Source organism: Odontesthes bonariensis, chromosome 7 (genome assembly GCF_027942865.1).
Source record: "Odontesthes bonariensis isolate fOdoBon6 chromosome 7, fOdoBon6.hap1, whole genome shotgun sequence".
NCBI lineage: Eukaryota > Metazoa > Chordata > Actinopteri > Atheriniformes > Atherinopsidae > Odontesthes > Odontesthes bonariensis.
Genome location: NC_134512.1, coordinates 39,375,560 through 39,391,582, shown reverse-complemented (window position 1 = coordinate 39,391,582; position 16,023 = coordinate 39,375,560). Strand labels below are relative to the sequence as shown.

The window sequence follows — 16,023 nt, the reverse complement described above, 5'->3', positions numbered from 1 at the left end:
AAATAAGCTTGACCTCCTTTTTGAAATGTTTTTGTGTGGACTTTGTGGAATCTCCCATTTTTATTTTGAAGGTTTCCCAAAGACAAAGATGTGAGGAAGAAGTGGGAAGCTGCTTTGAGGAGGGAATGTCTATGAGCCATCTTCCCACTGGGTTTGGTGCTCTGGTGGAAAATGCTCTGCTCTACATTTGCAGGGTTTGTAGTCCGGCAGATTCTGAGAAATCTAATAAAGACAATTTGAATCAATCTTGATATAGATTTTCATTTCTTCTGAGATATATGTAGATATAGACATAATTCTTTTCTGATATATAAGTTCTATGTTAGTGTGCGTGTGTGTGTGTGTGTGTGTGTGTGTGTGTGTGTGTGTGTGTGTGTTTGCATTACATTTCATATATGGTGTCTTTTGCAAAATAACCCACCTATCATACATGACATATGTTACAGACCAGAATATTCTATTACTGCTGAGCCTACTATGAATGTTAAAATACGCTGAATCATGTGTCCCGTATCATGCCTACATGCATCACGTTTGCATAAACAAAAATCCCGTGAAAATCAGTTTTGTATTCAGCGAGTTGTGATTGATTAAACCTCCCCATGAGCTCTCACCTTACCGTGGTGGGGGGGTTTGCGTGCCCCAATGAGTCTGGGAGCTATGTTGTCTGGGGCTTTAAGCCCCTGGAAGGGTCACCCATGGCAAACAGATCCTAGATGAGGGACCAGACAAAGAACAGCTCACAAGAACCCTCTATGATGATAAACAATAATGGACACCGTGTACCCTTGCCCGGACGCGGGTCACCGGGGCCCCCCCTTGGAGCCAGACCCAGGGGTGGGGCCCGCCGGCGAGCGCCTGGTGGCCGAGTCTGTGCCCGTGGGGCTTGGTCGGGCACAGCCTGAAGAAACGACACGGGTCCCCCTTCCGACAGGCTCACCACCCGTGGGAGGGGCCATGGGGGTCGGGTGCAGTGTGAGCTGGGCGGCAGCCGAAGGCGGGGACCTTGGCGGTCTGATCCTCGGCTACTGAAGCTGGCTCTTGGGACGTGGAACGTCACCTCTCTGCTGGGGAAGGAGCCTGAGCTGGTGCGCGAGGCTGAGCGGTTCTGGCTAGATATAGTCGGACTCACCTCGACGCATGGCTTGGGCTCCGGAACCAGCCTCCTCGAGAGGGGGTGGACTCTCTTCCACTCTGGAGTTGCCCGCGGCGAGAGGCGTAGAGCAGGTGTGGGCATACTTATTGCCCCCCGGCTGTGCGCCTGTACATTGGGGTTCACCCCGGTAGACGAGAGGGTAGCCTCCCTCCGCCTTAGGGTGGGGGGACGGGTCCTGACTGTTGTTTGTGCTTATGCACCGAACAGCAGTTCAGAGTACCCACCCTTTTTGGAGTCCCTGGAGGAGGCACTAGAGAGTGCTCCTCCGGGAGACTCCCTCGTCCTGCTGGGAGGAACGGCCCCCCCGATCTGAATCCGAGTGGTGTTTTGTTGTTGGACTTCTGTGCTCGTCACGGACTGTCCATAACGAACACCATGTTCAGGCATAAGGGTGTCCATATGTGCACTTGGCACCAGGACACCCTAGGCCGCAGCTCGATGATCGACTTTGTAGTTGTATCGTCAGACGTGCGGCCACTTCACACTCGTGAAGAGAGGGGCGGAGCTGTCAGCTGATCACCACCTGGTGGTGAGTTGGCTCCGCTGGTTGGGGAGGAAGCCGGTCAGACCTGTCAGGCCCAAATGTATTGTGAGGGTCTGTTGGGAACGGCTGGCGGAATCCTCTGTAAGGAGGAGTTTCAACTCCCACCTCCGGCAGAGCTTCAACCATGTCCCGAGGGAGGTGGGGGACATTGAGCCCGAATGGGCCATGTTCCGTGCCTCCATTGTTTTTTTTTGTTTTTTTTTTCAAGTCGAGAAACTTTATTCATGCTTCTGAGAATTGTAATTTCTTTAACATTCTGCCTTTTATTTTAGGACAAAATAATGAATAAATGAATAGGAATCTTAACCCACAAACTGGCCCATTAAGACATGAGTCGCAAACTGAACATAAACCATTCATGCTGCATCAGGTTAGTTGAGATTTGCAGCCTTTAAACAATGACTCTTTGAGGGCCAATTCATCCACAAACTAAATGAAATAAACTATTTCAGACAGTTACAGCTTTGAAATTAATTTCTAACAATGAACAGTTTAATTCATTTACAGTAAATGTTACTGCTGGAGCGGCAGACAGTTTAAAAAATGTTTTTAAGGTTTCATTGCATGTTTACCTCAACTTCATGTACATCAAAATAAAAACTGCAAAGTGTTTCTACAGATTTTCACCAAAGACATAAAGAAAAAGAAAGAGTAAATGACTTTATGCTCCAGCGCTTGAAAATATTGTTCGTTTTCAGCTGTGAGAAATCAAAATCTCAACAGTAACATCTTTTCTTTTTTTTTTTTTCTCTCTTTTTTTTTTTTTTCCCAATTGTTTATTTATTGAATTTTCCTTTTTTTTTACACATACACAACACACTGAACACATAGATAGGCTGAGAGAGAGCAAATTAAGTACTACAAATATTAGGATGCATATAAGTGAGTTGAGAGCACAAAAACATCTTAATAAACAAAAAATTTAAAATAATAAACATAAATACAATAACATCAATCAAGTGTATTACTGTTATCAGTGTTATCATAGAAAAAAGGTAAACACAGGTACAAGTCATGTGTTAGGTCAAGATGAGATACAAAATCAAGGAGGTCAGGTGATAATCAGGGGTCCAAATGTTTGCTCAAAAAGATCCCCTTTACCTTTCAAGTGGTAACTGTGATGTTCCAATTGCATTGTGTCATTCATTATTGTTTTAAACAGATTAATTGTAGGTGGCTTAGCTTGGTTCCAGTTGAGCAACATGCATTTTTTGGCTACATAAACAATTATACCAATCCTTTTATTGGAGATAGAGTCTAGTGTACCATCTGAATCTGTACCAAAGAGATACAATAGGGGTGAGAGTTTGAATCGAATTTGCATCAGTTTGCTTGTCAGATCGTGTACTGCATTCCAGAAATGTTTTAATTTCTTGCAATTCCAAAATACGTGAATAAACGAACCAGTAGATGTTTTACATCGATGACATTTAGAGGACACAGTGGGATACATCTTGCTAAGCCGGATTGGTGTTAGGTACATTCTATGCATGAATTTATAATTCTGCTCAATCATTTTGTTACAGGATAGAGAAACAAAGACATTATGACACATGTTGGTCCAAAGCTCATCATCAAGATCTTGTTCTAAATCTTTATGCCATACAGTTCTAAGTGACATTAAAGAGGAGCTATTTTGGTCCAGTAATGCACCGTAGATCACAGAGATCTTCCCTTTCAGCTTTGTGGAGTTTACCATGATTTCCTCAATGGCTGATAAAGTAAAGGACATTTGCCCTGACTTTTCCAAAGTGGTTATATAGTGACGAAGCTGTAGGTATTTATAAAAGTCTTGGTTTGGAATTTCAAATTCTGATCTGAGGTCTACAAAAGATTTTAGAGAGCCCTCCTCAAATAAATTTTGGAACTGATGTATGCCATGTTCCTTCCACTTAGCGAAGAGTGAAGTCCCTATCAGGGGTGGCAGGTCTGGGTTAGAGGATAAAGGGGCCAATATAGAAATGGTAGTATGTGATCCACAGAATCTCTTGGCATCTTTCCAAACCTGAAGGGTGTTTGCTACTACGAGATCAAGAATTACAGACCGGTATCCCTTCTACCCTTTCTGTCCAAAACTCTTGAACGTGCTGTCTTTAAACAACTGTCCTCTTACCTCCACCAGAACAACCTCTTGGATCCCTACCAGTCCGGGTTCAAGGTGGGCCACTCAACTGAGACGGCCCTCCTAGCAGTAACTGAGTCACTCCAAACTGCTCGAGCTAACTCTCTCTCCTCTGTCCTGATTCTCCTGGACCTGTCTGCAGCATTTGACACAGTGAACCATGACATCCTTCTCTCTACCCTGGAGGGAATGGGAGTATCTGGCTCTGCACTCTCCATGTTCTCATGCTACCTGACAGATCGCTTCTACCAGGTCACACTGAGAGGGTCTGTGTCGAAGCCACATAGGCTCACCACCGGGGTTCCCCAAGGTTCGGTCCTGGGTCCTCTTCTTTTCTCCCTCTACACATCATCTCTTGGTTCTGTCATCCACTCCCATAACTTTTCCTACCACTGCTATGCAGACGACACCCAGCTGATTCTGTCTTTTCCCCCTTCTGACACCCAAGTGGAAGCACGCATTGCTGCGTGCCTGGCAAACATCTCGGAGTGGATGTCGATGCACCACCTTAAGCTCAACCTGGACAAGACTGAGCTGGTGTTTCTCCCGGGGAAGGGCTGCCCATTCAGAGACCTGGCCATCACCATGGATGCCTCTGTGGTGACATCAACCCGGACCGCGAGGGATCTGGGTGTGACCCTGGACGACGAACTGTCGTTCTCGCCAAACATCGCATCAGTGACCCGTTCCTGACGATTCCTCCTCTACAACATCCGGAGGATTCGCCCCTTCCTCACCGACAAGGCAGCACAGGTGCTCATCCAGGCTCTTGTCATCTCCCGCCTGGACTACTGCAACTCCCTCCTTGCTGGCGCCCCGGCTTCTGCCATCAGACCTCTGGAGCTGGTTCAGAAAGATGCTGCTCGTCTGGTGTTCAACCTCCCCAAGTTCTCCCACACCACTCCCCTTCTCCGCTCTCTACACTGGCTCCCTGTAGCTGCTCGCATCCAGTTTCAGACTCTGGTGCTGGCCTACAGGGGAGTGGAAGGAACAGCTCCTTCATACCTCCAGGCTGTGGTCAAGCCCTACACCCCCGCCCGACCACTTCGCTCTGCACCCACCAGGCGCCTGGCTGCCCCGTCACTCAGGGGTCCCTGCGCACGATCGACACGGTCACGGCTTTTCTCTGTTCTGGCACCCCGATGGTGGAACGATCTCCTGACTGATATCAGGACAGCTGAGTCGCTGCCCATCTTTCGCCGTAGGCTGAAAACCCACCTCTTCAAGAAAAACTACCCTGATCCGTCCTAGTTACTTACGCACTTATTGTTTCCTCCACCACTGGCACCCTCTATATTTTCATTACCCCCTACCCGAACCAGGGTTTGCATCCCATTCCTGCTTTTCTTACCTATTTTATTTCTTCCCCTACCCGAACCAGGGTTTGCATCCCCACCCCGCTGTGACTGGTGTGCAGTTGGTGAGAGGCTGAGGTACCTGACTTATCGCACTTACTCTAGCACTAGTTTTGCTCTTAGCTGTTTGGTAGTGGAAGGAAATGCACTTATGATTTCTTGTGACCTGAAGTTCTTTTGCCTACCGATGTTGAACGCACTTATTGTAAGTCGCTTTGGTTAAAAGCGTCTGCAAAATGACCGTAATGTAAATGTAAATGTAAATGTACAGCTACACTTGTGGATAATTGTCCATAGACTCTGAACTGGATTTCTCATTTTGAAAAATACCACATCAACCCCTTTGAGTAATGCTGAGCAATGTTACATTTATGCCCTGTGAAAGCTCATCATTGACTCCTATCCTCCATGCATACAGATGATCTGTGATGGAGGTAATTTCATTTCCAACATTGAGGCTAAATGAAGGCTAGCCGCAAATTCAACATGGCAGACTCACCAGGTGTTGGCAATCGCTCATCAACCATTCAGATCCACATATAAGGCGCTCCTGCATGGGGCTTTACCGGTTCATCGGCAAGCTGCATGCATTAGCTCTTGCTTGTTGGTCAACCCCACAGGATTATCATGTCTGACTCGGATTTTGACGCCGCTCAGAGGCCTCCGAGCAGTCATTCTGGCATTTCCAAACCTGCTTTACCCGCTCCCTTTCGTCGGAGCGCCCGGCTCGCTCCTCTCTCTGCTGCCGGCTCTTCAGCATCTGTTCTCCGGTCCAAGAGCATCCGCCCAGCCGATGGCCTCGGCTCCAATCAGCTCGCTTCTTTGGCAGAGCTTCTCCAAACAGGCGATTCATCCACTCCTTCCCCACCCACAGCTGGTAAGGTCCAAGAAGCGATCCCCGCCTCCGGCTAAGCGAAGCCGAGGCCGTCCCCGCCCTGCGGTTCCTCCGCTCCAGCTGCGGGGCCCACCTCAGCCGCAAGCCGCTCGGATTATTCCGTCCCGGTTGGTTCTGCGCTGGCTTTGACTTCTGCTTCCTCATGCTAGGCCGTCGGCCACAGTAGCACCCTCTGTCCCTCCATTCCGTTCAGCCGGCCCCCTCCACTCCCCCAGCTGATCACCGTACAGGTAACAGCCCGGCTAGCTCAGTCGGTAGAGCACGAGACTGGTAATCTCAGGGTCGTGGTTTCGAGCCCTACGTTGGGCGTAGCAGTATAATCAACAGATGTTTGCACAAAGTTCAGCTCTGTTACCACCATCACAGCATCCGCAGTGGTGCTTCTTTGAATGATCACAAAAAATGATGTCTTGCTAACAAGGACCATTTATTTCTTAGTCTAACGAAATGATGTTGCAGCCCAAAGCCAGCCAAGAAATGACCAAACTGTTGGGTAAGGCTTTAACACATGATCAGCATGTAAAGATGTTGGTGACACCATGTTTCATAAGTGTTGCAGCTCAACTATGATAGATATTAACTTGTAATGATATTGACTAAATCAGACCAGGAAGAGAAAAGATGACCGGAATATCGATAACGATGGAACTGACTATGATGTTGACTCTGATGTGAAAACAGTTGTGTGCGTATTAAGTGAGAAATGCAGGCGTATTTTCTCTTGCTGTCTGGAAGGCAGAACTTTACAATTGGAGGAAATGTTCTTATTACCTCAAACGGTCTTCACATTCCATTTCCCACAAGGGAAGTCAGGGCTGTGCTGTGACACAATACGTTTGGTATGCGGATATGTTGCAGACCACATAAAGAGTCCTTCAGCGTGGCAACATGTACACAGCTACACCACTGCATTCAAATGTATAGAGGAGCTCCTCGAACAGCTAGCTGCGATTGTGAGTGCAGCCTTGAGATGAAATGGCTGTCACTGGGGCCGCTGTTGGCATTGTTAGGATTATGGCGGCAGCACATTTGTTTTAGTGTTCATGACATGCAACAGCTCGATGCAAAGCGACGGCTGCTGCAATGCAGCATTACAGCTGCCGTGTTCTGGAGCAGCATAAACTGTTACAGCTGGACATAACCACAGCAGTAGTCATCACAGCGAGAGACTGCGCTCACATACCTGCCCTGCTCTGCTGTACCCTGCTCTGCTGTGCTCTGCTCTGGTCTCCAGTGCTCTGCTCTGCCCTGCTCTGCTCTGCTGTGCTCTCCCGTGCTTTGCTGTACCCTGCTCTGCTCTGCTCTGCCCTGCTCTGCTCTGCTGTGCTCTCCCGTGCTTTGCTGTACCCTGCTCTGCTCTGCTGTGCCCTGCTCGGCTGTGCTCTGCAGTGCCCTGCTGTGCCCGGTTCTGCGCTGTGTGCTCTGCTCTGCTGAGCCCTGCTCTGCTCTGCCCTGCTGTGCTCTGCTGTACCCTGCTCTGTCCGGCTCTGCTCTGCTGTGCCCGGCTCTGCTCTGTTCTCCCGTGCTCTGCTGTGCCCGGTTCTGCGCTGTGTGCCCAGCTCTGCTCTGCAGTGCCCTGCAGTGCCCTGCTCTGCTGTGCTCTGCAGTGCCCTGCTGTAGCCGGCTCTGCTCTGTTCTCCCGTGCCCTGCTCTGCTGTGCCCGGTTCTGCGCTGTGTGCCCTGCTCTGCAGTGCCCTGCTGTAGCCGGCTCTGCTCTGTTCTCCCTTGCCCTGCTCTGCTGTGCCCGGTTCTGCGCTGTGTGCCCTGCTCTGCAGTGCCCTGCTGTAGCCAGCTCTGCTCTGTTTTCCCGTGCCCTGCTCTGCTGTGCCCGGTTCTGCGCTGTGTGCCCTGCTCTGCAGTGCTCTGCTCAGCTATGCTCCTTGGCACTGCCTCACGCCCTGCTGCTGCCCCGTTAGACAGGGCTTTAATCTTTACTGCTGGCAGCTGCTCGAATGTTGTGACGCTTCTGCCTCTTGCACAAGGCCACACTGATCTGCGGGACATTTGCAGACTATCGTGCCACATGATAGATTTTGTTATTAGTTGTTTTTAAACCGACGCCACCGTATTCTCAATCAGCCGCTCCCAAGGCAGTGTGACAGCAGTCATCTCTCATTGTGTCTGGGCGCACCTCACACAGCTACTTTCGTCCCGGATCAATGAAATGTTGTTTTTAAAAGATTTTAGCCACTCGGAGCTACTCCGGACATTAGTTTCGGATTGGGGCAGCTACCTCCGCAGCCGTCCAGGGTGTTCCTGAGGCATCTCTCCAACAGCTCGGTCGCTGGTCTTAGGCAGCCTACTCCTCCTGCATCCGTCCAGACCTTCAATCCGCGCTCGCTGCTCAGCGCTCGCTGCTCAGCGCTCGCTGCTCAGCGCTCGCTGCTCAGCGCTCGCTGCTCAGCGCTCGCTGCTCAGCGCTCGCTGCTCAGCGCTCGCTGCTCAGCGCTCGCTGCTCAGCGCTCGCTGCTCAGCGCTCGCTGCTCAGCGCTCGCTGCTCAGCGCTCGCTGCTCAGCTTATAGGTAAGCTCTCGCAACTACTGGTGGTGGAGTCCTTCAGCTCTAATTGTCGCTTCTCTCTGGCAGCACTATCTCTTTGGCAGAAAAAGGGGGGCTTTCGATCTCTATGGCAAATCAAGTGAGCTCACTCTCCCCGTTCTCGCACTTCCCCTGCAGCCCAGGCGGGCTCACTGTTCCTGCCGCAGCCCAGGCGGGCTCACTGTTCCTGCCGCAGCCCAGGAGGGCTCACTGTTCCTGCCGCAGCCCAGGAGGGCTCACTGTTCCTGCCGCAGCCCAGGAGGGCTCACTGTTCCTGCCGCAGCCCAGGAGGGCTCACTGTTCCTGCCGCAGCCCAGGAGGGCTCACTCTCTCTTTCTCTCTGTCCACAGGCAGCCCAGGCGGGCTCACTCTCCCTTTCTCTCTCTGTTCCTGCCGCAGCCCAGGAGGGCTCACTGTTCCTGCCGCAGCCCAGGAGGGCTCACTGTTCCTGCCGCAGCCCAGGAGGGCTCACTCTCTCTTTCTCTCTGTCCACAGGCAGCCCAGGCGGGCTCACTCTCCCTTTCTCTCTCTCTCTACAGGCAGCCCAGGAGGGCTCACTGTTCCTGCCGCAGCCCAGGAGGGCTCACTCTCTCTTTCTCTCTGTTCCTGCCGCAGCCCAGGAGGGCTCACTCTCCCTTTCTCTCTCTCTCTGCAGGCAGCCCAGGCGGGCTTAATCTACTGCAGCCCAGGAGGGCTCACTGTTCCTGCCACAGCCCAGGTGGGCTCACTCTCCCTTTTACTCTCTCTCTCCGCAGGCAGCCCAGGAGGGCTCACTCTCCCTTTTACTCTCTCTCTCCGCAGGCAGCCCAGGAGGGCTCACTCTCCCTTTCTCTCTCTCCGCAGGGAGCCCAGGTGGGATCTCTCTCTCTCTCTCTCTGCAGGCAGCCCAGACGGGTTCTATCCACGGCAGCCAGGCGGGCTCACTCTCACGTTCTCTCTCCTCAGGCAGCCCAGGTGGGCTCAATCTGCTGCAGCCAGGCGGGCTCACTCTTACGTTCTCTCTCTCCTCAGGCAGCCCAGGCGGGCTCAATCTGCTGCAGCCCAGGCGGGCTCAATCTCCCTTTCTCTTTCTCCTCAGGCAGCCCAGGCGGGCTCAATCTACTGCAGCCCAGGCGGGCTCAATCTACTGCAGCCCAGGCGGGCTCAATCTACTGCAGCCATGCGGGCTCACTCCTACGTTCTCTCTCTCCTCAGGCAGCCCAGGCGGGCTCAGTCTGCTGCAGCCCAGGCGGGTTTAATCTCCCTTTCTCTTTCTCCTCAGGCAGCCCAGGCGGGCTCAATCTGCTGCAGCCCAGGCGGGCTCAATCTGCTGCAGCCAGGCGGGCTCACTCTCACGTTCTCTCTCCTCAGGCAGCCCAGGCGGGCTCAGTCTGCTCAAGCCCAGGCGGGTTTAATCTCCCTTTCTCTTTCTCCTCAGGCAGCCCAGGCGGGCTCAATCTGCTGCAGCCCAGGCGGGCTCAATCTGCTGCAGCCAGGCGGGCTCACTCTCACGTTCTCTCTCCTCAGGCAGCCCAGGCGGGCTCAGTCTGCTGCAGCCCAGGCGGGTTTAATCTCCCTTTCTCTTTCTCCTCAGGCAGCCCAGGCGGGCTCAATCTGCTGCAGCCCAGGCGGGCTCAATCTGCTGCAGCCAGGCGGGCTCACTCTTACGTTCTCTCTCTCCTCAGGCAGCCCAGGCGGGCTCAGTCTGCTGCAGCCCAGGCGGGTTTAATCTCCCTTTCTCTTTCTCCTCAGGCGGGCTCAAATCTACTGCAGCCCTGGCGGGCTCAATCTACTGCAGCCAGGCGGGCTCACTCTTACATTCTCTCTCTCCACAGGCAGCCCAGGCGGGCTCAGTCTGCTGCAGCCCGGGCGGGTTTAATCTCCCTTTCTCTTTCTCCTCAGGCAGCCCAGGCGGGCTCAATCTGCTGCAGCCCAGGCGGGCTCAATCTGCTGCAGCCAGGCGGGCTCACTCTCACGTTCTCTCTCCTCATGCAGCCCAGGCGGGCTCACTCTCACGTTCTCTCTCCTCAGGCAGTCCAGGCGGGCTCAATCTGCTGCAGCCCAGGCGGGCTCAATCTGCTGCAGCCAGGCGGGCTCACTCTCACGTTCTCTCTCCTCATGCAGCCCAGGCGGGCTCACTCTCACATTCTCTCTCCTCAGGCAGCCCAGGCGGGCTCAATCTGCTGCAGCCCAGGCGGGCTCACTCTCACGTTCGCTCTCTCCGCAGACAGCCCAGGTGGGCTCAATCCACGGCAGCCAGGCGGGCTCACTCTTACGTTCTCTCTCTCCTCAGGCAGCCCAGGCGGGCTCAGTCTGGTGCAGCCCAGGCGGGTTTAATCTCCCTTTCTCTTTCTCCTCAGGCAGCCCAGGCGGGCTCAATCTGCTGCAGCCCAGGCGGGCTCAATCTGCTGCAGCCAAGGCGGGCTCAATCTGCTGCAGCCAGGCGGGCTCACTCTCACGTTCTCTCTCCTCAGGCAGCCCAGGCGGGCTCAGTCTGCTGCAGCCCAGGCGGGTTTAATCTCCCTTTCTCTTTCTCCTCAGGCAGCCCAGGCGGGCTCAATCTGCTGCAGCCCAGGCGGGCTCAATCTGCTGCAGCCAGGCGGGCTCACTCTTACGTTCTCTCTCTCCTCAGGCAGCCCAGGCGGGCTCAGTCTGCTGCAGCCCAGGCGGGTTTAATCTCCCTTTCTCTTTCTCCTCAGGCGGGCTCAAATCTACTGCAGCCCTGGCGGGCTCAATCTACTGCAGCCAGGCGGGCTCACTCTTACATTCTCTCTCTCCACAGGCAGCCCAGGCGGGCTCAGTCTGCTGCAGCCCGGGCGGGTTTAATCTCCCTTTCTCTTTCTCCTCAGGCAGCCCAGGCGGGCTCAATCTGCTGCAGCCCAGGCGGGCTCAATCTGCTGCAGCCAGGCGGGCTCACTCTCACGTTCTCTCTCCTCATGCAGCCCAGGCGGGCTCACTCTCACGTTCTCTCTCCTCAGGCAGTCCAGGCGGGCTCAATCTGCTGCAGCCAGGCGGGCTCACTCTCACGTTCTCTCTCCTCATGCAGCCCAGGCGGGCTCACTCTCACATTCTCTCTCCTCAGGCAGCCCAGGCGGGCTCAATCTGCTGCAGCCCAGGCGGGCTCACTCTCACGTTCGCTCTCTCCGCAGACAGCCCAGGTGGGCTCAATCCACGGCAGCCAGGCGGGCTCACTCTTACGTTCTCTCTCTCCTCAGGCAGCCAAGGCGGGCTCAGTCTGGTGCAGCCCAGGCGGGTTTAATCTCCCTTTCTCTTTCTCCTCAGGCAGCCCAGGCGGGCTCAATCTGCTGCAGCCCAGGCGGGCTCAATCTGCTGCAGCCCAGGCGGGCTCAATCTGCTGCAGCCAGGCGGGTTCACTCTCACGTTCTCTCTCCTCAGGCAGCCCAGGCGGGCTCAATCTCACGTTCTCTCTCTCCGCAGGCAGCCCAGGTGGGCTCAATCCACGACAGCCAGGCGGGCTCACTCTTACATTCTCTCTCTCCGCAGGCAGCCCAGGCGGGCTCAATCTGCTGCAGCCCAGGCGGGCTCACTCTCACGTTCTCTCTCTCCTCAGGCAGCCCAGGCGGGCTCAATCTGCTGCAGCCCAGGCGGGCTCACTCTCACGTTCTCTCTCTCCTCAGGCAGCCCAGGCGGGCTCAGTCTGCTGCAGCCCAGGCGGGTTTAATCTCCCTTTCTCCTCAGGCAGCCCTGGCGGGCTCAAATCTACTGCAGCCCTGGCGGGCTCAATCTACTGCAGCCAGGCGGGCTCACTCTTACATTCTCTCTCTCCTCAGGCAGCCCAGGCGGGCTCAATCTGCTGCAGCCCAGGCGGGCTCAATCTGCTGCAGCCCAGGCGGGCTCACTCTCACGTTCTCTCTCTCCTCAGGCAGCCCAGGCGGGCTCAATCTACTGCAGCCCTGGCGGGCTCAAATCTGCTGCAGCCCAGGCGGGCTCAATCTGCTGCAGCCCAGGCGGGCTCAATCTGCTGCAGCCCAGGCGGGCTCACTCTCACGTTCTCTCTCTCCTCAGGCAGCCCAGGCGGGCTCAATCTGCTGCAGCCCAGGCGGGCTCACTCTCACGTTCGCTCTCTCCGCAGGCAGCCCAGGTGGGCTCAATCCACAGCAGCCAGGCGGGCTCACTCTTACGTTCTCTCTCTCCTCAGGCAGCCCAGGCGGGCTCAGAATACCGCAGCCCAGGCGGGCTCAGAATACCGCAGCCAGGCGGGCTCACTCTCTCGTTCTTTCTCTCCTCAGGCAGCCCAGGCAGTCTCAGTCTACCGCAGCCTAGGCGGGATCACTCTCCCGTTCTCTCTCTCCTCAGGCAGCCCAGGCGGGCTCTCTTCTTTTTTGGAGGGTGGGCAACTCTTCTCACAGGCTCCTTCCTCACCTTGCAGCCAGTCCCTCACCAGCTCGGCACCGGCTCAGTTTTTGGGGGGAAGATATTCAGCATCTATCTCCCTATGCCGGACTTGCAAGCTCACAGCGGTTCAGCTTATATGTCCTCCGCCGGGGCCCGAGCGCCAAAGAAATATTGACAATAAACCTTGCAATTGTCTCCTATCTCTCCGTCTGAGTCTCTCCAGGTTGAAATGAAGGCTAGCCGCAAATTCAACATGGCAGACTCACCAGGTGTTGGCAATCGCTCATCAACCATTCAGATCCACATATAAGGCGCTCCTGCATGGGGCTTTACCGGTTCATCGGCAAGCTGCATCCCACCACCTCCTCATCTCCACCCGCTGTCTCAAGTCTCGAGATCTCCTTCCTTTGTATGACTCCGCCACCAGGTTCGGGTCCCAAGGGGGAAGATATTCAGCATCTATCTCCCTATGCCGGACTTGCAAGCTCACAGCGGTTCAGCTTGCATGTCCTCCGCCGGGGCCCGAGCGCCAAAGAAATATTGACAATAAACCTTGCAATTGTCTCCTATCTCTCCGTCTGAGTCTCTCCAGGTTGAAATGGCCGGGATCAGTTCATGATTCTTGGATCTTCCGAGCATCCTCAAACTTTACTTACCCGAAGGAGTGTACTTTTGAAGTGAGGTGTAGCATAGGCAGAATTTTGGTGATCTAATGAGAGGTCAGGTGTAGAGGTCATCTTAAGGAATTTAAAGTGCTCGTCGTACTTTATTATAGATAGCCATATAAGGCACATATTTTATCAAATTGCCCAGGCTTAACACATGTATATCCATCCAACATTTCTCTTATTCTGCAGGAGAGTTCAGTGGTGTCCTGCTTGGGAACAGAGGCTATGCATGCTGGCCGTACCTCCTCACGCCAGGAATCCAGGAATAAGGGCATGCACATGCACATGCACATGCACGTGCACATGCTAAAACAAGGGTATGGATAGAAATGACCTTTGGCCAAATTAAATACAGGTTCATTGCTTAAAGTTCTCAGGCACCATGGCTGACTTCTGACAGAGCCATCTTAAATTAATAGTATACTTCATATTTTATACATTTTGTCTTGTGGACAACTTTTCGGGCTCATGTCTTTTCTTCGTTGAGTTGTAGTGCCTGAAAGGACTCAGTTTCTCCTGACACAGTGAGGGACCTGTACAGGGACACATATTTCCTTTGATCCTTATTGTTGGGACCTTTGAGTTAGAACTTCTTTTCATAATTTAGCATTGACACAGAGCAGTTTAAGTCAGAGCAAGTGTAAGAAGGCTAAATGGACAGAGATGATTTATAACTTTCCACATGTTAGGTCATGGCACCCCACTGTGAATATAAATGTAAAAAACACATTTCTAACACGCTGCATGAACCGTACAATAATGACAAGTTATTCTCCTTTATCTGAATTTATACTAACATCCCTCTCCAGTTTCATAATCTCTTGCTTGATCTTTTTATTTTCAGTTTCTTGTATTCCATATCTAGTTTGGCACTCTCTTTATTGGACAAACACATTTCTTCAAAGGCTACTTACCACTCTGAAATATTTTCCTGTACTTAACCTTCACCTGCTGCCAGGTACGCTTTTGGCTGTTAAGATGGATCCTGCTGAGATGTAACAGTGAAAAATGAATATGTGGGTCACACACACAGGATAATATAGTCACAAAGTATGATGATGCGTGTAGATTATTGGGTTATTAATAGTGAGCAGGGCCAGTATATGTGTGCTGTACATCTCATACAGAGACAATTCAGCATGCTTTATGTAAACACATTATAACACAAAGAGGAGAGCATAAACACATGAGGACAGTAAAATAAATGTCAATGGTATGAAACTTTCAGAACTTACGCATTTAGTCTGTCTGCAGTTGTTAGCCGTTTCTTCGCTTTATTGATCGCAGCTGTATTACCATTTCTGGTGATGACACTTTTAAAATCCTCATACAGCTCCATCAGCATTATTTGTTCAGCTGACGAAAAAATAACAGCTCGTCTTGCTCTCCTTTTCACACAGATCTCCGTTTTTCCACCATCCACTCGTCAGGGCTTCTTACGTTCCTCGTGCACTCGCACATAGCCAGGCTATGTAAGCCTCGCTTGGATTAGCCTCACCGAGATGCAGCTCAAATGTCTTCGAGGAACGACTTGAGGCTTAAATGGGAGATGGCGCTAGTTCAAGCGACGCTTACCGGCTATAGCCTGGCTTTCTTTAGCTACTTTCGTGGAATACCCCCCAGGTGTACCCCGCCCAATATCTAATATAATAATATGATATAATGATATGTATCTCGCACAGTAACGGCTGGGATAGGCTCCAGCCCCCCCGAGACTCTGAATTAGATTAAGTGGGTATAGAAAATGGATGGATGGACATGTTTGTCATTTATAAATGTACATGTATACATTTGTATGTGTGTTCAGGCAGGTCATCTGTTTCAGTCCTGCTCAGATGGAAAGAAAATGCTCTCTTTATTTCCAACATCAGCGATATTAATGAGCATGTTCCCTCCTCCATTTGATTGTTGCCTCAGAGCCAACATGAGCAGTCTACCTGATACCAAAGCAGGATGCCTCCCAGGCCCAGACTGGCTGTTAGATGCTCAGTTACCATTTTGACCTCCACTGGGATCCCTGCCTAATATGAGATAACTCCTCAGTGAGGACATGATGGAGGAAATAAGCAGATGATGGCTGATAGGAGTCAGGAGTGAGAGTAAGACTGATGAAGTTTATTCATTTTAAAACAAACCCAACCAGGTTACAAGCTGCTGTTAGAATCAGATGATCCTGTTGCTGCCCCCCCTCCTACCTGTCCTGCCCCCATCAGGGGTGGAGCTCTGACTGATTCCAGGAAGCAGCTCACCTGTGTCTGTGGAGCGGAGCGTCAGCTTCAACACTTGGCTTGAACAAACTGTGAGTTTGAACTTTGTCTTCAGTAACCTTCCTGTTTGTTTCTGCTCTGTAATGTTTGGGGAACATGTTCACTTCTTATTTCAGGTCCAGTTTGTCGCTCGAAGAACTTTG

The 16,023-nt window shown here is 52.4% G+C and overlaps 1 protein-coding gene, 1 long non-coding RNA gene and 1 other non-coding gene across 6 annotated transcripts in view; 2 read left to right on the top strand and 1 right to left on the bottom strand.

Moving 5' to 3' along the window:
- The window catches only part of LOC142384501 (uncharacterized), a 244,977-nt gene that overhangs the window by 64,122 nt on the left and 164,832 nt on the right, over positions 1-16,023 (bottom strand). The gene's annotated exons all lie outside the window — the stretch shown is intronic.
- Positions 6,309-6,381, top strand: trnat-ggu (transfer RNA threonine (anticodon GGU)). The gene has a single exon. It is a non-coding gene; the product is annotated as a tRNA-Thr (tRNA).
- The window catches only part of LOC142384496 (protein NLRC3-like), a 233,149-nt gene continuing 232,443 nt past the window's right edge, over positions 15,318-16,023 (top strand). For 2 of the 3 annotated variants that reach the window (XM_075470774.1, XM_075470773.1), the window contains exon 1: positions 15,812-15,912. The gene's annotated coding sequence lies outside the window, so the exon portion shown is untranslated. Of the gene's footprint in view, positions 15,713-15,811; positions 15,913-16,023 lie in introns of those variants that run through there. The other variant, XM_075470771.1, reaches the window with a different exon arrangement.